The sequence below is a fragment of the Cyanistes caeruleus genome, chromosome 14, assembly GCF_971803275.1.
Source record: "Cyanistes caeruleus chromosome 14, bCyaCae1.hap1.1, whole genome shotgun sequence".
Lineage (NCBI taxonomy): Eukaryota > Metazoa > Chordata > Aves > Passeriformes > Paridae > Cyanistes > Cyanistes caeruleus.
In genome coordinates, this window is record NC_141714.1 from 17279557 (window position 1) to 17301176 (window position 21620).

A 21620-nucleotide genomic window follows, 5' to 3' on the forward strand; every position below is an offset into this window, starting at 1 on the left:
AGCATCAACAAACTGAAAGTGGAGTAGTACAAAAGGCCCAAAGGAAGGTTAAAAAAAAGTAATGGAAATCTATGTAGTTTATGGGTGTCTGGGGAAATCACAGCTCTAGTTCTTTATAAGTTTAAAAATACGACTATTTCATTTTAAACAGCTCTTCTGCAACTCCAGGCATCTTCAGGTAGTACAAAAAAATGCATGTTTTGCATTTCTCTGTGGTTTCTGTGATCATATGTCCTGATGCAATAAAACAGGATAATTACATAGAATATGTCCAAAATGCAGTTCTGAGGTCTTTAATAAGTAGCTAAGATTTCCAGAGGAACTGGAAGCCCTGGATCCTTCCTGAGCTGGCTGCAGATAAACCCAGAGCAGCACACTGATGTGCAGGCTGCTTCCACGTGTTGATGGAATCCACACCATGAGGAGTGTAGAGTCTCCACATAAATTTCAGACTTGTTTCAGTCCAATCAGCTCCTCACACAGATGAGAAATGTCAAAATGACTGTCCTGGGGCAGTATTTTACTGGAGAGTCTCAGCCACAGCGTTATCTTTCCCCTTTTCATAGCTGTTGGAATTTTGGAGGATCTGTTTTAGCAACACCACTGCCATCCAAACCTGTCTGCCCTTAAGCTGATTGCTGGGAAAACATCCATTAAAAATATGTGTACACACACATAGAATAGGCTCACCTATAGCACAGTCAGGGATTGCCAACTGTACCCTCACTCAGCAGGCACAAATTTTGGCAGTGGGTTCTGAACATCAACCTGTGCTCGCAGGAATTGTGTAGGAATTAACTCAGATCCCTTTTCTGCCTCTAGTCCATTTAACATCATTTAAATTCACCCAAAAACTCCATTACTGTCTCATTCAGCTTTTATATCAAGAAATAAATTATCAGCATTAAAGGTAAGGAAAGAATGTGAATGGATTAATGGTAATTAAATCAATTAACAAAATACATCATCATTTTGAGCTTGAAAAGGTCCTCACAACCTCCAACAAAACCAATCCCACCATTCCCTCAGCTGCTCTGCAGTGCCCCGAGGTTTTTGGGCAATAAACAGATGTAGGGTTGGGAGAAGCAATAGAACGAACAATGAATTTGAATGCAGTTGTCAGAATTGACTCTGAATAAGTTCACTTATATATCAGTTTATTTAGCTTTGCATTATAGAACTGCTTCTCTACTGTATTTTCATTGTGGTTTACTCCAAAAACCAGTATCAGAAAGCTCTCCTCACACCAACAGTCAGCTTATTATTCCTGAGGTCCTTTTATGTTCAATAAATATTTTTTGAATTAATGGAAAAAAAAAAAAAAAAGTCTTGTTTTATTCACAAAAGATTTCAAATTGAAATTCCATGGCTACAGAGCACACAAAATCTCACAAATCACAGAAAACTAACCTGATTACAACTGGAAAAGGGAAAAAAAACCCCACAGCAGATAAAGCTTTTGACCTCCACCAAAGTTCTGCAGTAGTAACTCATATGCAGGAGCCAAATTCACAAATTCACAAATTCACCACCATCCCCTCAGCAATATTACCTGTGTAATACAGCAAATTCTGCACCCTTTTCATGGAGATGGGAACGAACAGACCTGGCCTGAAGGCAGTTTAGAATTCATCCACATTCAGGACACATTTCCTTCACCCACCCCAAAGTCCTAAAGCCATTAATACCTTTTGCAATTAATACCTTTTGCAATTAATACCTTTTTGCCATGCTTTGATACATAAACATCTGTAATTTGTGGTTTTTTGAAAAGCACCTGTGAACACTGTGCAAAGCATAGAAAATGGAGAAACAAGAGTAAGGCTTTGACCAGCTGACAGCTAACGTGGGGAAAGAGGTGGTGACAGCTCCAGCTGCTCATATCTTAAGTGCCACTTATTTCTTAAATGATTGCCAATTCACAATGAAAAAATGTGGAAATGAGTCTTTCTACAGCTATACAATTAACTAAAATTATGACTTTGGTATTTTACGTTACTGGATTTACTCTAATTGAGAAAGTAAAGAATTAATTACATTGTTTCAGCTTGTGGTTAATGTTTTTATTTTTTTAATTTTTACTTTATTTTTTCTCCTCTTAATTTTCATTTCCAGTAGATTAAAAAATGAAGGCAGTGAATAACATAAGAATAACTAAATAACATTTCCTGTAGAAAGAAATATTTTAAATGAGGACAAATACAAGAGCCCATAAACCAACTCAAGTGTCTCTCTTCCCCATCTCATGACAAAGTACAACGACTTCTCCCATCCAAATATTTAATATATTGAGATTGTACTTCCAGAAAATGCAGTCCAAATCTTGAAGGCAGACAGAAGGATTCACATGTCTTGACTTTACAAGCTGAGAACTTAACTAGTCTTGAATAAGCCTGGTTCATGTGAGCTTTGACTTTTGAAATTACACTCTGGATTCCTCCCCAACTGGTGAAAAAATATTACCCTTCTAAATTGCCTATATTGTGGGTTTTTCAGTGAACTCCACATGGATAACTCATATCAGGAAATTGTTACTTTTTATTTTATATCTGCTCCTAATTTTATGCTGAGGATCTGATGAGATACAGATCTGTATTCTGAATTTCTACAATATGACCTTTCATGAATTTGATTTACTAAAGCCTCAGATGTGAGAGCTCCCATTTGCACTCTTTGTTTTATATGGATGACATTTTCCCTCAAACATTAACCTGCCATTTTATTGTCTCTCAATATGCTTCGTAGATGGAACAGTTTTGACTTGTCACAAAATCAAAATTGGCCTGCAAAAATTAAGCTTTGGTAAGGAAAATGCTTTTTTTTTATTTTGTCCTTGTGAGAGCAGAATTTCACATTAAACCTCCTCTGCTTTATTCTTCATAGAACACCTGGATTGTTTTTCTCCTTGTTTTATTCTTCATAGAACACCTGGATTGTTTTTCTCTTTGTTTTATTCTTCATAGAACACCTGGATTGTTTTTCTCTAGGCCATGCATTTTGCATGAAGTCTAAAAGGTCTTTCATGTGCTACGTGTGAACTGAGGCCATTAAGGTATTATTGTTTATAGAATTATAGTTAAAAAATGCTCTGCAAAATTATTTTGTGCTATTCCATTGACTAAAAACTATGAGCCAGTTACAAAACTGAGCTCTCTGAAATCACTGAAATTTCCTTCTGTCTAACATGGTTATTGCCACATAGGCTGGATGTTTATCTGCATTGGTCACACAAGGAATTAAGGATTTACTGAGATAAAACCTAGGAAAATATTGCAGGGAGAGGGAATTGTTTCATATTCCTTCTTATGAATTTCTGATTTCTAGTCTTTTGTTTCTATTCATACAGCTAAGATAGGTGTAAATCTCTTTTTCAGTGTTTGATTCCTTCACTGAATCACAAATATCTGCTGGGGACTGTGCTGCTGCATCACTCCACAATATGTAGACACACATTTGCAATTGTTTTCCTCCAAAAATAAAAATAAAATGTGATTGAAACACATGTTATTTGCACTTATTAAGAAACAGGAGTTATATTTTTTTGTTTAATCATCATCTTTCTTAAAATAAGGATGCACAATGTTACAAAGGCGTGCAAAAGTGACTTAAAATTCATGAGAGAACGCCTTTCTCAGTATAATTAAAATATTTTTGTAAAGTACAGAGTGTGAATTTTTAATAAGCTATTGTTAGTGAACTACCAACCTTGAAAATTAAATACTGTGCATTTTAAGACATTTTGACATCTCTGCTGTGAAAACAAATACAAAAAGTGCACTCCTCTTCATACTCAATATTGAACTGAAAGACTCCATGCAGTTCAGAATTCCTTCTCTTAACTCAAACTTTTGTCAAACTTTTATAAAAGCTGTCATGAAAAGCCCAGAGGAAGCAAATGCCAAACTATGGCTTATCTATATCACATCTTATTTGAGATCATGGTAAATAATTATGATTAATAGACAGAATTCTTACTCTAATAATATTGGTATTACAGAGAAAGCAACAGAGAAAGCAACAGATTAACAAAATATATCATCCTTGTAATAAAAGAAAATTAATTCCTCAAAAAGTAAGAAAACCATATATATATAGATAGATAGATATAGATATAGATATAGATATAGATATAGATATAGATATAGATATAGATATAGATAGATATAGATGATATAGATGACATAGATGACATAGATATATAGATATATAGATATATAGATACATAGATATATAGATATATAGATATATAGATATAGATAAAATATATATAAATTATATATATATTCTGGATCCCTGGAAGTGCCCAAGGCCAGGCTGGGTGGGGCTCTGATCATCCTGGGACAGTGGGAGGTGTCCCTGCCATGGCAGGGGGTGGGATGGGAATGGCTTTAAGATTCCAACCCAAATCATCCTTATTATCTAAACAATCTGATCTTTCAGTCCAGCCCTTATTTTCGGTGAAAACAGTGGAACATCAATAAGGAAAAGTGGTTTTAAAGCTCTCAAACACCTCCAGATCACTACTCTGGAGAAACAGGAGATAGCCACTGGGAGGCAGAGGAAGGGATCTTCCCCAGGACATTCTGCTCTCAGAGTCTTGTCCTGCCCACATGAGCTGCAAGTTGTGCTGAGCCTTTCCCTGCTTTTTCTGAAGGGAGGGAAGTTGGGTTTGTTTCTTTGTTTTCCTAGGAGGGTGTTTTGTGTGTTTTTTTTCTCAAGTGTATGTTTTATAGAACTGTGCTCCTGACAAAGACAGATCTGGTCCACAAGATGAAGTTGTACCATCACCCAGGGAAGGTTCAGGCTGGGCTGAGCTGCACTGAATGATTTACAGCATTTCACCCAGCTAATGAACCTTCCTGGGAGCAGCAGCAGCAACTTCACTGGGAAATATCCACCTAAAATCAACCTTGGGGCAGTCTGTGCCCTCCTGACCACAGCGAGTGTGGGCTGGGACAGGCCAGCTTTCCAGACATGGTCCTGCCCCTGCTGCCTTAGGATTTCAGCTTTTTTATTTTTCATATATTTGTAACCCTGTGCTTCTTTAGTGTATAACTCTGCACTCCATATCCAGTGTGATCTGCTGTGTTTTCATTTTGGTCAGACACAGCAATTCCAGGCCTGGCAATCAAGGACACCTCACTGCCCCAGGCCTGAGAGATGGGAACAAAAGGGAGCTGGAGGCAGCAAACTTGGGGTAAATGACTTCATTACCTGGAGCTGGAATTGGAAGATTTATCCCCCAATATCCAAATGGACCAAACTTATAAAAGTGTAAAATCCTGTGACCCCTGATCCATTTTGGGTGTAGGCCCTGGGGGGCTTTGTCTGCCCTAAATGTACCTGAAGGCCCTTCAATAAATAGAACTGCTTTTAATTCCCTTTATTCTGTCTGGCCTCTGTTTTCAGGTAGCCCAAAGCATCACCCCAGCACTCAGCCCTGCTCCCAGGGCTCCAGAGCATCCATCCTCTCTGCAGATACAGAAATCACTCTTGTCAACACCAGCCACTGCAAACCCACCCTTTCAGGTCTCAGGGAATAGAAAAGACACAGGGGACTCTGAGGAGAAATCTTTGCCATCAGGGCTCTTTTCAAAGCAGGAAGAGTGTGATTTTTCCCATTTCCTTCTTTGCTTTTTGCACTGGTGCCTCTGACCACTGGCTGCAGTCACACTTGCTGAGTTGTGGGCCTGGTTTATTACCCAGGGGGCAGAATATTGCTCATGTAGCCTTGCAAAATCACAGCATACATTCTTTTACTTCCCCCCCAAAGCTCCAGAAGCGGGCTGGCAAAAAACAAAGCTCAGGTTTATCTGAAGATGGATTTTCACTGCTTGAGCTGCTCGTTCCTCACACAGGTTGTCCACGAGCCCTTCCCTCCCTCCTCCTTCCCCAAACCCAGCACCACTGGTGCCTTTTGTGACCATGGAATAGTTTCAGACTCTCCAGCACTGTTTAATGTTGAAAACCAAGAGAAAAAAATGCCACTTTTCCAAAAAGGTTCTCCAGGTAATATAAAGACATTTGGAAGATATCACATTCTAGGAGTGGGAGTGGGAGTTAGAACTGCTCCATCAGCAACACCAATTTTCCTACAATAGCTGAGACAGCTGAATTAGGGAAATTACCTTTATTCAAAGACCATTCTAGCAACTAACACACTGATTAAAGCACTGCTTGCTCATTTATTATTTCTGCAGTCTCATTTATTTTTACTGAAATCCTAAAATAAAATTACTGCCCAAAATATAGCTGGTTTATTTCTCGTAATAATCTAGATAGATTTTTACCACCATAATATTTAAACGTTTTATTTCCTAAAGCATTAAATACAGTTTACACTTAGCTGCAATAGAGTGCCTGGTATCAAAATTGTTGGGCATTTGGCTGAGACAAAAGGATTTGGGCTTTTTTGAATAATTATATATTTTATATTTGTCCTCCTTATCACTCTAATTCAGCTATATACTTAAGAAACAAAACGATAACCAAAAGGATATAATTCTAGTCTATCAAATTTTATGCATTTTAATCTAGAATTCAGTAGAAATACAATGATGTTGATCTACTTCCATGGAAGCTTGGATTTAGAATACAGCAGTTCATTAAACCTCCCCTGGAGAAGTTCAGATCATCCAATTGAGTAATTTGGATTTTCTACACTCTGCCAAGGCGACACAGGGACTTTGCAATGGCTTAAAGTGTGGTTTTGCCAAAGATGAACACACACAAACACACTTTTACAACCTAAACTGCAACAGGCAGAGACTTTTATTAAGGTAAAAGAGCCTAAAAAGCTAAAATTAACTGAGATTGAGGAAGATTCTGCTTCTGATTTGGCTAATCTGGAGCTATGCTCTCCGTGATTACACTTTGTATTCACAACAGGTACAAAAGAAAATGAGATTTATGATTGTTAATTCTGAACTCAAAATCCAGTGATTTTTTTCCTCAAAACCTATTTCAAATTCTGTGTGGAGGCTGCTTGGTTTGCAAGAACAGAGGTTTTAGTTTTGTTGAGGGACTTCCCACTGCTTTGGTTTGGAAGGACCTTAGGGCTCATCCAGTGCCACCCTTGGGCAGGGACACCTTCCACTCCCCCAGGTTACTCAAATCCCCATCCAGCCTGACCCTCTGTGTTCTGAAACCCTTTCTAGAAGAGCCAAAGTTCCTTAAAAGAAATTAAATCAACAGAATAGCAGTGTCTTTTTGCATTAAAAAAGAATTTTCAGTATTTTTTAAATAAGAATTTCCTAAGGAATTGTACATTAAAAATATCTGTGTCCAGAGGACACCATCACCTGGATTTAATAAGCTTTTCTCTCCTCTGTTACTAAGTATTTTTTCCTAATGAATTATGAATTGTTTGACAAAAGGTTTTATTACCTTTACAATGAAACATAGAGGGTCTGCATTTAAACATAATCATTTACAATGGATTATTTAAAACTTTTCTTTGAAGTCTATATAAATATGAGGGTAATAATAATTGGGGAGTTAAATCCATATTTTATTAAAATCAATGATAATCTGATTTAACTCCTTGGAAAAAGTTAGGCCACTAGAAAAGAAAAATATACTTTTGTCTTAATCATAACTGCTTAAAAAAATGAACAAAATTCCTTTTCACACAGATGCTTATGGGACATTATTAAAGGCATTCAAGAGCCAGGCTGTTACCCTCCCTTCAATGAGACTGAGAGGGCAGGTTTATTATTAAGTTTTTTAATCAGATTTATCTCAGGGATCAAAGTTATTTTTGCAGGTTTAGCTGAAGTATTATCCATCTGTCAGGCATGGCCTTCAAGATTTTGTCTTTCTACTGATAGACATGAACCACCCATTTTTCATTCCTGCAATCTCCTGTTAGTGAAACAAAAACTCCAGCTGTTTTAAATACTTTGTTTAGTTTTAGCCATTCTTATCTCCTTAGGAAACTTTTAAACAAACTATATCTGTTGAATAAAAATTGAAGAAATCTCAATTAATCTGTCATCACAAAATCACTAAATGAATTTTATTTCACAAACACCAGAGGTAGACATTCTTTAAATGACCCACTAAAGTTTGGAAAGCTAAATCATTTATAAACTAATACAGCTAAATTCAACTTATCTTCATCTTTGAAGTTTGCCTCTTTTATTCAAGATCTGAAGGAAGACTTCACCTGAAAGCTTGTTGTACTTTGTGACTGAAAGCCTTTGTTCTCCTTTCCAAATAAAATTGTTTATAAGGAAAGATTACCTAAAGAAAAGAAAGAATACCCTCAATCTTAGCTTGAAAGAGAAAGATTTTAGGCATGGATTTTTCTGTTACTGTAACAGCAGTGAAATTATAATTTTTGGAAAGCAAGGACACAGGAATTGCCTTTGTGTTGCTGTCTGTGACAGAGGATGGGCACCTGGGAGACAAAAACACAGCAGCCACGTTCCCCTGCAGAACCTGGGGAAACAGCCCTGTGAGCAGGGCTGGACTGCTCCTCCCTAAGTGCCTCCAGAGGAAATTCCTTGGTGTGATGTGTGATGTGGAAGTGGAAGCAGCAGCCAGGCTGAGCTGTGACTCTGCTCATCCTTTTCCTCGCTCAGTGCTCCTCCAGCCCTGCCCCAGGAATGAGCCATGGTCTGGGCATGCAGCAATCCCAGAGAGCAGCTCTGGGCTCCAAATAGGTGTGTAAGCATTCCTCCTGACCCAGCTCCCTTCTCTGCAAGTGTTTTGTTGCCTTAAAGCTTTGCCAGAAAAATCTGACACCTTACAAACACTCCTTCCCTGACTCTCTTGTTGAGACCCTTCCCTCTTAATGCTGTGGGTGCTCATAGCCCATTTTAATGTGAGACAGAATTCGTGACAAGCCACTACTGAGGGCAATTTGACAGTTTCAGCTTATTTGAAGAGGAAGAGGAAGGCCTCATGTTTCTAGAAAGGTGACACACAAGTTGTACAGTTACAGCTACACAAACTCACCCACCTCATCCTTAATTTGCAAGAAAAGTTTCTGCCCAATTCAGAATTCTCTCTTCAGCAAGAGAATGCCCACAATGACTCAAAGATCAGCCCCTAGAACCTAGGACCCTGGAGGGGAAACTACAATTCTGTGCAATCCATGTTCATAATTCAAAGCAATTTATACACCTTTACTGAACATGAACTCTTAATGGCACCTTCTCTGCAGGAAAGTAAATAAACAAAGTAATCTCAAAGAGGTCTTGATCCCCCTGGTGTTATCTTTTATAAGTAGAATGGTGCTGCTTAGCAAATGTGTCCTGTAAGACATTCTGTCTCTATAAAATCTGTATTTCTGGGCTGGATTGCCCCTGGCAAAGAAGTGTTGGAAAATGACCTCAAGCAACTGTGCCACTGGGATCTGTCATCATTTCACTACAACCTAATAAAATTCCAGTCTATGGCAAATTTTCATTAATTTTATAGCTCCTAGAAGACTAATATAATATATATATACATATATAACTTTTAAGTTTATACCTATGCTTGCTGAGCTAAATCTTTAATTGTAGCCCAAATCAGCCAAGTACTTAAACAGATGCTTTATTTTTGATCACTTAATTCTACTGACTTTGATGGGCCTATATAAGTGCTCAACATCAGGTGGCTGCTTCAGTGTGGTGCAGGATTTACATGGAGAGTGATTTGAAAATCCACTCTTTCCTAGGAGTGCATGATTTTATTTATTTATTTTTTTTTTGTGGGTGTTTTGTTGTCAAAAAGGAATATAATTGAGAGCAAAAATATCATAGCAGTAAGACAAAACTAAGAATAATAACAGCTCTTTCTAAAATTACAATTGATATTGTGAAGCTGCTGTTACTTTCTCCTTACACTTTCCAGTGGATGCAACCTAGACCTTCGCTTTTGTAATCAGCTTTTAATTAAGCCAATGAGTTTTCCACATTACCCTCATGCCTGTAATAATTGTTATGATTCTATTACCTTCTTTGTTAAACACATTTGTAGTTTTAAATGACAGGAAGTCAAGCTAGCAATTTGTAAAGATGTGTGAATAAGGAAATTGCTCTATTCATGGGCTCATAATGAACACAGAGATAACATAATAACTCTTTGTACTCTCTCACCCTCCAAGCAGAGGAAAGAAAGGCAAAGGAGGTGGCCTGGATAATTTCCTGCAACCCTCCTTTTGTTCTTGAGCCTTTTTGCCAGTATTTATTGAGGGATGTGGAGCAAGACAGATCATTCAACCCAAGCTGGGAGCTTGCTGCTTTAGCAGCGTGGCTCCCAAGAAGAAGGAGAAGCTCAGAACATCAGAATCATCAGAACAAACTGCTGGAGAAAAGCCAAAAACCAGCTGCACCCATCCCCACTGTGTTCTGTGCCCCATCACAGCGCTGCTGCCCCATTTCGTGTTCTGCTGCTGGAACACCAGCCTGTTCCAGCCTTACATCTCACTTTGTGTCAACCACCAATGCAAACTGAAGATGCTGAAGGCACTTTGCTGCTCCAGAAACTCAGGGTTCAACAGAGGCGAATCAAAAGGGTCAGGGGCAACTTTCCTTTGGTTTTGGAGACGTGGCAGACACCTCTCAGAGGACACCTCAGTGATCCCTTTCCCTTGCCAGCTCTCAGAACAAGTCACACCCAAACCCACAGAAGTGTTCAGCTGCTCCCCTGCCCTTGGATCCTCTCTCCCCATCAAATGAGTTAAATCTGCACTTTCTGCCTTATTTTTCACAGATCCTTGGAACACCACTGAACAATATATTTAAAGGAGGAGGGAAATAGTATTTTAGCAGACAGTTTGTCAAACAAATGATTCTTCCCTGGTTATTTAAAGAGATTTTATAACTGCACGTTTCTATTCAATCCAGTTCCTTGATGTTTTCCCCACTGTTTGTAGGCAAACCAAAATGTTCCAACATTGCTACTAATTATGTAGAGAATTCTGAACAGCAGAGCCATGAATTCATGCCAATTTGCTCACTTTAAGTGCTGTTCACTTTCCAAGTTCTGTCAAAATTTCTATTTGAACCTGGAGAAGTTTTCAATGATAATTCTTCATTAAATAGATTAGATTAAAAGTCAGAACATAGAACAGAGAAACACATCAAGAGTGAGACTCCTTCCTGCCCTTTCTGCAGCCACTTCTGGAACTGAATCTCTCTCAGCAATCTACTCTCTGCAATTTTTATCCAGCTTTCCTACCTGCTACCTCCTCTTGCCCCAAATTATTTATCCTATTTAGGGGTTTTGGTTTTTTTTTGCAAAAAAAAAAAAAAATTAGATTGTGATTTGGGGCTGGAAATTTTTCCCTGCATCACATTAAGAATTTCTTAGGCCCAGTGTAGCTTCCCTTACTGACATTTCTTTCCAATTGTAGTGCCTGACTTTCAGAGTTTTCAAGTATTTTTAATTACCATGCAAAATGAAAGTTTGTCTCTTATGTTCGGAGTTATGCTCTAATTATACATTTTGTGAGAACTTCATTTCAATGGATTAAACACTAAAATGAAATTATTGGAATTGAAAATATTGGCAAAAGGGTAAGGCTAAACTTGGCAGTTTTCTGAGCTAAGGAAGTCGATGCAGAAAGTTTCTGCCACATCACAAATTTTGAATTTTTTTTCCTCTCTATTCTTTGGTATCTTTCAACTCACTTTAAAACACGTGTACAAAGTCCCAACCAAGCTCAAAAATCCCAACAGCAAAATGTAAAATATCTTTAGAATCCAAACATTTATGATGCCATTTCTGTGATTTGATCTGTCAGGAGATGTGATGTTTGCAGCTCCTCTGGAGCTCAGCAGAAGTGCAGGAACATTGGATTAAAGCACCAGAGAGGAGGAGCCAGCACTCTGGGGGGGCCTGGGAAGTTCAGTGTCATTGTGACTCACTATGTATGAAATGATTCATTTCACACCAACAGGCCTAAAATTAAGATTAAATGACAAGTCAATTGCCTGAGCCTCCAAATGAAAGGAAACTGTACATATTTGCTCTGCTCTTAGAGCACCATTTCCACATATATTTCTCTGTTCCACAGTAATAAATTCAAGGAGCTGATGTTGGGATAGATAACACTTTACATTTAGTTTGAATAAAATAAACAGTCTTTTCTTATTTGCAAATACTTTATCATAAGTTTTACCCATGTGAGCAATTTTTCAGCTTTGCATGGAAATTATACTGTGATGGATTTGACCTTAGCAGCAATAACAAAAAACAGCAATGAAAAATACACTAGGTGTGATAAAGCCCCAGAGATATTAAGCCTCAATGTGGCTATTAAAACTCTTGTATTTTCATTAATCAGAAATATCAGACTCTTCTTACAGTCACCAGTGTGTCTGGGGGTGCACATTCTCTGCTGGTCACAAAAGGTCACAACTTTTTGCCTCTGTGTTTTCTGTGGTGGTGTCCTGAGTGTTTGAAATGTAAAATATCCACAGGCACAAACCACACTGAGATATTTTCTTCACTTCCCTTGGAGGCCTTGGGAAAGATAATCCTGTCCCAACAGACACTCAATAACAGCACCATCACTCACAACACTGATGATTTTCTTTGCTTGGATGTTTCATCCCTGAACTCAATTCCAGAACCCAAAAAGTCGTCACTGTGAGCCTCGCTGGCAGGTAAAGGTCTGGTTGAGATGGATCTTTCCATCAGTCCTAAAGCCAGAGCCATGTCCCACTTCTAGTGGTGATTATAAGATGATGAGGAATTACACCCTAAATTTCCAGCACATTTATCTAAAATTACTTTAGACTTATCTCTAATTTGAAAGCACAAGTGGGATTTGGGCAGTAGCTGAGGGAGGAGTGTTATTAAATGCTGCCCACCCAGCAGGGACAGGAGAGTTTCCCAGCAGAGACAATCCTGGACATTCCTGGCTTCCCCTGGAAAGGGAAGGGCTCAGCTGAGAGCTCAGGGAGTTCTGAGTCACTTCTACATGAGAAAGGTAAAACCTCTCCTGCCTGTCTCAGGTGCCTCTGCAGACACCAAACACCGCGAGTTTCTTTCCTCTTTGCCGTAACTGCTTCTTGGTAAATAAATGAAAATATTTACATCACATGAAGGCAGAATTCTCTCTGAGAAGTGCTCTGAATGCAGGATAGTCATCAGGGCTGAAAAGAGTGGATAAAAATCTTGGTTTGAGTGAAATGTGGCTGCCTGCTAATAGATAATCAGAACTAACTCCTGCAGGAAATAAGTTCTGAGATTTTTGTCATTATACACAGAGAATCAAAGCTAAATGTTCCTACTGAGTTTAGTATTCTCTGTGCTCCCTTGCAGGTGAGCAGAGAATAGAATTAAAAGGGATTCAGGGCCAGCAGCAAGTTAAGAAACATCTGCCTATTTATTACGTGTATGATGGAAGCTCTCTCGGTTGTGTCTGCTCTGGACATCACTAAATACTCGATATCCTGGAGTTACCAATAAAAATAACTTCCCATTGTTGAGTTCATTAGTGATCCACACTCAATCTGTTGCTCTGTGCTGCATCTCATTCCTCTTCATGTTTCAGTTCAGTGATTTCCCACTGAGCAATTGTGGAGTACGTACCTAATCCTATAAGCAACCTGCTTGTTATTTCAGCTTTTGTGTCAGGACAGCTTTCAATTTTAACTTATAGCTCTACAAAAGTTGGGGCTATATTTCCGTCCTGATGAACAAGGACTATTCTATCAATCCCATTACATTTCCTCTGGAGCAATTCACAATTGAAAATCACACTTAAGTACAATGAAGTTAATTGGAAATTGACCACTTAAACTCCGTCGATTGGAATACCAAACACACCACCCAAAGACCAGCCAATTTTAAGGTAAATACTCATTAAATCATAGATATGAAGAGACAACACTTCAGTACTGAGCAAAGGAGTTGAGAAGAGTTTTCACTCTCTCCCAAAAGAATTTCATTGTTGTGAGCCCTTGTTCTTTCCCACTTCTCCCATACTTGGAACTCAGTGCTGGCAGCTTCGGCTGCCAAAACACTTTTGTTACACTGAAAGGGGAAGACTTGGTGTAAAATTGAGGGTGTATCAGCTTTTAAGTGGTGAAAACTGGCATGGAGATCCTAACTGCAGTCAGAGGAACAGTGTTATCACGGGAAGAGTCACTGAGAAAGCTTTTATAACTGAATTTCAATCAAGCCATAAATGTTACATTTCCTGTGGATTTCCCCAGGTTGATGAATCAACACCCTGGGAATGCCATATGATAAATCTGTAGCAGTCAGCATCACCCTGAACCACTGAGTCATCTCCAACCAGCTCCATTTCATGGCAATCACAGCCACAACCTGCTCCTTTAGGCACTTTCTGCTGAAAAATGGATATTTTTCATGCCTGATGATTCCTTGCAGGAATGTCACAGAATTTGTGGAAAGACTGCTCACAAAAGCTGGATTGCTCATCACAACCCTTCTGCAGAGGTGCTGCCCAGGAAAGGTGGTGTTAGATTCAAAGATGGATTTAAAAAAACACTGTTTGATCATTTTCTGTGTGGTTCCTTCCACTTAAGCTTGGGTAATATTCAGACAGGATGAAAACAGCACGACTTCTATTATAACAGAAATATAACAAAAGCAGATTGTGTCTCCTGGGAAAGCATTCTTATCTTTGCAGTGTGAAGGGCCTCTGAAGGCAGGTAGTGAAGAAACCTTCACCAAAGCCAGGTTTTCATTCTGAAATTTGTTGTAAAAAGGTTTCCTTCTTAAAAAAAAAGGTGTTTCTGATAACTGGAGTGCCTGAAAACACACTTCCACCCTTCATTTCCACGTCCCTTACATCACAGAAATCTTTATTAGGGATATATCTGAATTGCACAAGTGCTAAGAGACTCAAATGCCTACATTTGCAAGGCAGGGACAAAGTAAAAAATGAATTTATTTCATCACTTCCCTTGCCTTCATTCCCATAATTTTCCATGTCTGATCACAAGAGAGGAGCTAAATGCACGAGCACATTTCTATTCAGGATCAGCCCTGCTAAAGGGCAGTGTTAAGTCACAAATCCATTATTTCTCCTATGAAAATGAAAGTAACTCTTTCTTCCCTAAATGAGAAAAGTCTGCACCAGGATCCTCAGAGCTCACTGTGAATGCCAGGAGTGCAAGCACTGTCTCTACCCAGAGAAGCCACAACTTAAAGCACAAACCTGCTCCATTTTAGCAGCTGTTTGCAGATCTGTGCTGCTCCAAGAGGGACAGGTTTGCCCAGAGGACAAAATAATAATGGGTAATAAATTCATAACCTGAAAAGTGAAAAGTGACCTTACACAGCTCAAAGTCCAGCTTTGTTATTTAATTCCCATATATTACATTTGGAAGAGAGAAAAGAGTTGAGAGGCAGGAATTTTGGTTGATTTAACCTAATTAAGGTAATACATCAATACTTGGGACACTTTCTAAAATATCCTTTGAGTTTTTTCTGGCATACATTGTCTGCTTTAAATACGTAGTTTGTGTCTACTTGCAAATTTCACTTATTTTTTCTGTTTTAAAGAACTACCATAGTGCCTGTCAGAGAACAAAAACTGCTCAGTTCCACTGCAGGTGCTGGAAAGGAAAAACTGAGTTGAGAATCAGCAGAAGAGGGCAGCATCCTACCACGGTTTAAACCCTATAGGCTCGGCTTCCCGAAGTTGAGACATAACAGGCAACTTCTGTTGAATGCTAATTTTGCTCAAAGATGACCTACATTGGTTAAAATTTTCCCTTTCATTAACACACAGTATATCACCTTTCTATCTGAGCATTTAAACCCCCCAATAATCCTCTGTAAGCTAATTGCCAGCAGCAGCTGATAACATTTGCCACGGTAACTTCCCTTTGCGCGCCCCAGCGCAGCTCCCATTTCACTCTGCTAAAAATGAAATTTCTAAATGGCAGCAGAAATGCCCGAGCTCCAGAACAGAGCCCAGCTCTGAACACTCCAGGGTTTTATCACACAGCTCCCTCCACTATTTAAATAATTGTTTCAAATCAGAAATGAAGAACACGTTATGACCGTAGCGACAATTTTAATATTTAAACCTTGGTGGGCAAAGCAACTTTTACTAAACCTGCTGTGACCACCCTTGCTTTGGGCTCCCTTTATAGACTTCATATTTATGTTATTTTAAGGGAATTCCAATACATCATTTATGGTGTTTGGAACTTTTCTAAAATTTACTCAGCCAAGCCACCCAGTGTAAATCATTTGTCTTTCTCCCAGCGTTCATCTTTAATGTACTTCTCCCCTGGTCAAATGATCAATAAGGACACGAATATTTCAGGTGGAATGACATCATTTGCTTGAGAAACAAACCAAATGAAATTTCACTGGAACACTATAACATTTATAAAATGTAAATAATATTTTTTTTAAATTACATTTGTAATTAAATTTTTTAATAAATTTTATTTCCTTACACACATAAAAAGAAGACTAAATTTATGATGGTATAAACCTGTCTACTGTAGAATTTCTTCTTTGCATTTAAGGCATGCATTTACACTCACTAAGGGATAATTGATTAATAGCATCAAGAAGGAAAAATTTAAAAGTAAGGAAGATGTGACATACATTTCATTATTTTTTGTGAATTCTGGGTGATTCTTACTGAGAAACAACCACCAGATACTTCAATTACAGTAAAATATGCTGTTAACAACCCCTTTGTAATTGGAAAACATTGATCTCTACAGAAAGGTGGTCTTGGGAGATACAAATTTATCATAAAATTCCATACTTGAGATCAAGCAAGGTAGAAACATATGCTTCCCATAAGGAGCCACCTTAGCATCTATAAATTCATTTATTCCATGCCAAAACGCTTACAAAGTATCACTCTCTTGTTGGTGGTACCCTTGCAGCCTAAATTTCTGCTAACAACACAATTTTTTCCTGTCTCAGTTAGGAAGAAAGGTGTGTGTGCTGCTTTTTGTGTGGAAAACAGATGTACAGAGAAGAGGAACGAGCTCCCAGATCTCTGCATCTGATGGCTACACCTAAATATACCCCAGAGCTTTAAGGAATATCAAATACTCTGGGCTGCTGTCAACATATTTAAAATTATATTCAAGGTCAGGCTGGACAGAGCTCTGAGCAACCTCTTCTGTTTGTTGGGTTGGGTTTTTTTTCCTGTTTTGTTTTAAATTTATTTAATATTTTGTTTCAAGTTGGCTGCATAATGTTCATGCGTTTGTCACGGCTTAATGACTGCAATTATAACGGGGGCATTTTAGTTTTTAACACCTCTCTTGCCAGAGGCAGCATATTTCATTTATTTATTTTGTGTCTGGGAAGTCTGGTAATTTTTAATGGGTAGAATTAAGAGAAAAAAAAAAAAAAAGTTAAACAGGGACTGGCTTAATTAAAAATAAAGGCAAGAAAACAGTATCTGAAGATGATTATAAACTCCAGCAGGTTTATAAATTATGATTCAAGTGGTAATTACATGTGCTCTAAGGTCTTGGCTGGTTTTAAGTCTATTGAACGTGGCTCTCTGGTTCTACAATGAAGTAAGAGGCACTGTCACTCCATGAAAAGCTAAAAACACAGGATTTACATGCTCAGTTTAGGCTTTTTTCATTAAATCATTGCTTAATCCAAAGAATGGGATACTTCTGGAACACAAGAACTATCACAAAAACCTGAATTAACAGATTTAACCATATTTAGACCATTTTTTGTTACCTCATTCCACTGTTCAAAGGGCACCCCAAAAAGAGGAAGATACTAAGAAGATAAGGCAAGGTAGAAAAGGTGTCCAAAAGTCAATGAAAGCTCATCTCATGGCAAGAGAATTCCTGACCATAAATGCCCCTCTAGTTTCCTGTTTATAAAGCTGCCGTATTCAGCAGGGAATGAACCCTCCCATCTTCAAGAACTTTACCCAAACATCACAAAAAAGTCAAATTTTCTTTGCAGGGTAATGCAGGAACTTCATCAAACAGAGTCTGCTCTGCTTTGTCTGGATGAGTTTTATTTCAGGTAAGTTAACAAGGCACTCTGATATCAGTATGGCAAAAAAAAATGTGCTTTTCCCCACCAATTCTCCATGGCAGGAAATGGTAGTCAGATGGCTTTTTACTGTAGCATCAGTTTTTAAATCTTTAATGAAATTACCCTTACAGACATCCTGTAAAACTGTGAAGTGTTATTCAATTCCATTGGAGTAACCGAGGTACTAAAACCTAAATGACTTCGAGAAAAACCGGTGGAAAAGGGCTTAAGCTGAAATTTCTTAAACCTTAGTCTAGTGGCTTATTCCCCACGCTTTCTCTGGGAAATGTGATTAAATAAGAAAATCAATAAAGATTTAGGTTTGCCAGATAAAACACAAAAGCTTCAAAGTCCGCTGACAAGAATTCAGGGCGCGAGGCCAAGTTTTCTCTGACTTCTTGGAGTGGATCAGTTAATAGCATGAAAACAAGGTAAGATGGAGAAAATGAAACATCTGCCTCAGGTGTAGCCACGAGGTGTGGCCTCATGGGCTTCACTTTTATTTCTACCAGAAGTGCACATGAGGAATTCCTCAGCCCATTAAGAGGGAGGGTGAAAATCCCTTTGTTCAGACTGGCTGCAGGTTCACCCTTTATTCAGGCAGAGGTGATAAAGAACTCTCCACATCAAATTCACTCCTGGCTCTCCTGGAGACTGTCTCAGCCTCTGATTGTAAATTAGTCAGAAGAGAGATCAGCTTTAATGCTCCAAACCTGGGCTCCCCAGAAACCCCTAATTCATCATGCAAAAAAGCAGAGGGTGGCACAGTGTTGATGAAATAGTGAATTAAATGTACAGGTTTAGAAATAATCACCTTTGCAAAATTAAGGCAATTTTGATTAAACACCTATTCTCTGTATGTATTTATCCATATTTTCATTCTCTGACTGTAAGAAGCAACTTGCATTTAAATTTAGAAAATTAAGGTCTTGAAAAGCAAACACAAACTGTTGTGTTTCAAATAAATATTTTTGTGCTACTGAAAAATATTTTTCCTGGTCTGTGCTTCATTGTTAGTCTTCAGCTTATCAAGCCCAAAAGATCAATTATCTGACTGGCTTTATACAAAAAGATCAAAGGAGATAACACACCTAGTTTGGGAAATCAGCAGTAGCAGCAGTCCTGATCAGCAGCTTCTGCCATGTTAGATAAGAAACAAGGTCAACAAACTTTCAGAACTGAGCTGAAAAAATAAAAAAGGTGTTTTCTCACTAAGGGAAGAGGCACCAGCCCTGCTGCTGTCTGCAGAGAAAGTAAAATATTGCTCTTCAATGAGAGTGGAAGAAAATAAAGTCTGGCTAATTGAACTCTCTTTTTACATGCAGGCAGCACAGATCTGGGGATTAGCTGTGGTGTTTATGAGAAACTTTACAGACCTTAACACTACTTGCTGCCTGAAAAAAATCCCATAACTCAACCCTATAACTGACAAATGTATTCTTCCTTCTAGCGCAAGCAATGAACCCCTTTTCTCTTTTTGGTGGAAATATCTGGTGTCTCCCAGGCCAGAATAACAACCTAATAATGCTTCAGGAGGAGTACCTACATCTTATGAAGGTCTCTGTTTAAATGTCTGTTTATATTTTGCTGATCAACCAATAATAAATATTTCGCAGTCATCTTTGGGTTTTGTGACCGTAGTTTTTTCCTCTGATTTGTTTTCAAACAGACAAGAATTGGTGAAGTTCAAGAATTCTTCATAAAGCACCTTCAAGTTATGATTAGTTTAAATGAAATTAATTCTAATTTCTAGCTGGCCATACACATTTCCCCTTTAGCCTGGCAATTATGGATCGGTTTGGAAGCGAGAATGGTTGTTTACATTTTAATGTGCCTTTACCATAGATGTGTAATGATAATGTAAATATAATTTGGAGATATTCCTATTGGAACAAAGATGAGTTACCCATGAATTGAATTCCCTGCGGTGTGAGAGGATGAGGAACAGCTCAGTGGGAGAGCTGATGATTAAAATGGGATCTGCAGGACCATCAGAATGTGCTGTCCAAAACCTCAGTGGTGGCTCCTCTCTCCAGGAACTTGATATCCACTTCTGGCCACAGCCAAACCTGAGATAATTAAATGGGCCTTCATCCTCACCTGGATTAAAGACAACTCTGCTACAATAGAGTATGTAGAAATATAAGTGTAATTCCTATATTTTGACAAGAAAAATCCATCAAATATAAGTTCCTAGGAAAAGACAGAAAAAAAAAATCTAGCAAAAGCAGCAATTATCAAAACCACCAGGGCTGTTATATTTATTCCATCAGAAATGTTACCTAATGGATTACTGATGTAGTCTAGACAAAGTAAAATCCCAAAAGGTGCCCTAATCTGAACTCAGGGGGTGTGGCAGATGCACATCTGGGACTCCTGGCTCTCCACAGTGCCACCAGCACAGCACCACACTTGGATTTTTAATGCCCTCTTGCTTGGCTTACTTTTAAAAAAACCCCATCATCTATCAGCCAAGGCACATTTGACCTTCTGTAACATCCAACTATTTTAGTCCAAGGCAAACAATGAACTGTAAACTTTGGCTTTATTTGGGTTTTGGCCAAGCACAGGTTCATTTAAATCACACTGCAGTTGACCAGGGGTTTACACAGCACTCTGGATTTATGCACTCCCTCAGTTTTGACGTGAGGTTGACACCCCTGAAATTTTTATATGCTTGAAGTGCTAAATTGCATTTTTTTTTACTTTTTTTTTTTATTTTTTTTTTACCTTTAGGACTTTTAGAATTAATCTATTGCCTGCAAAGCTGAAAAGATTCCCAGTACAAGGCTCTGTGTCCAGGCCATAGAACACACATTTTTTTTTCCCAAAAGGTAGATTCACTACAGAAAAGCTCCTAGGGAAAAAGATGCAGGTAAGAAGGAACTCAGATGATGAATTAATTGAGAATTATTTGAACATGTTGATGTTCTGTTAAATATATCAGCAATTCCCATCAGTTTCATACCAATAATTGTGGAATTGGCATTGCCAGTGACACTGCACTGGAACTGGAACTATTTCAAAGGTAAGAAAATCAAAAGGAAGACTGAGATGACAAATGTACTCAACTCTTCAAGAAACCTGTGAGCCACTACCACACATTTCTGTCACAGGCAGAGCAGTGGCAGGTGCTTCTCCTCGCTTTGCCCCCACCAGGATGTTGCTTCTACAGAAGAAAACCAGCCTTGGATTAAAGGTGCAGGTAAATGTTTGTGATTGCTCATTAACAGGCCTGGCACCCACCTACACCACGGCTGTAACCAGAGCACCAACCTGATTTTCTGCCTCATATCACATTTACAGCTCCAATTCCACACCTCTTGCCACATCTGAAAAAGCTGACACAGTCTGTTTGTCTCAAAGTGGCAATGTGCAAGGGTTTATTCCTTTCTCTGTTTTAAAGGAAAAAAAAATGTGATTTTGGGAAGACTTTTGGACAGATCAGGAGCTTATGAATATTTATTCTGGATGCTGTAATTCATTCAAGTGCTGCATCTATAGGGAAATAGTAGGATGAATACAATCATCAAACTGCTGGCACAGAATTTGTGGGTTTACTACTTATTAAAAAAGGGGTAAACATTGAATTTCCCACTCATCATGAAGTCCTGAGAACATTTTGTTTCAGATGCTAAAGCAGAGCTTTAAAAAACATG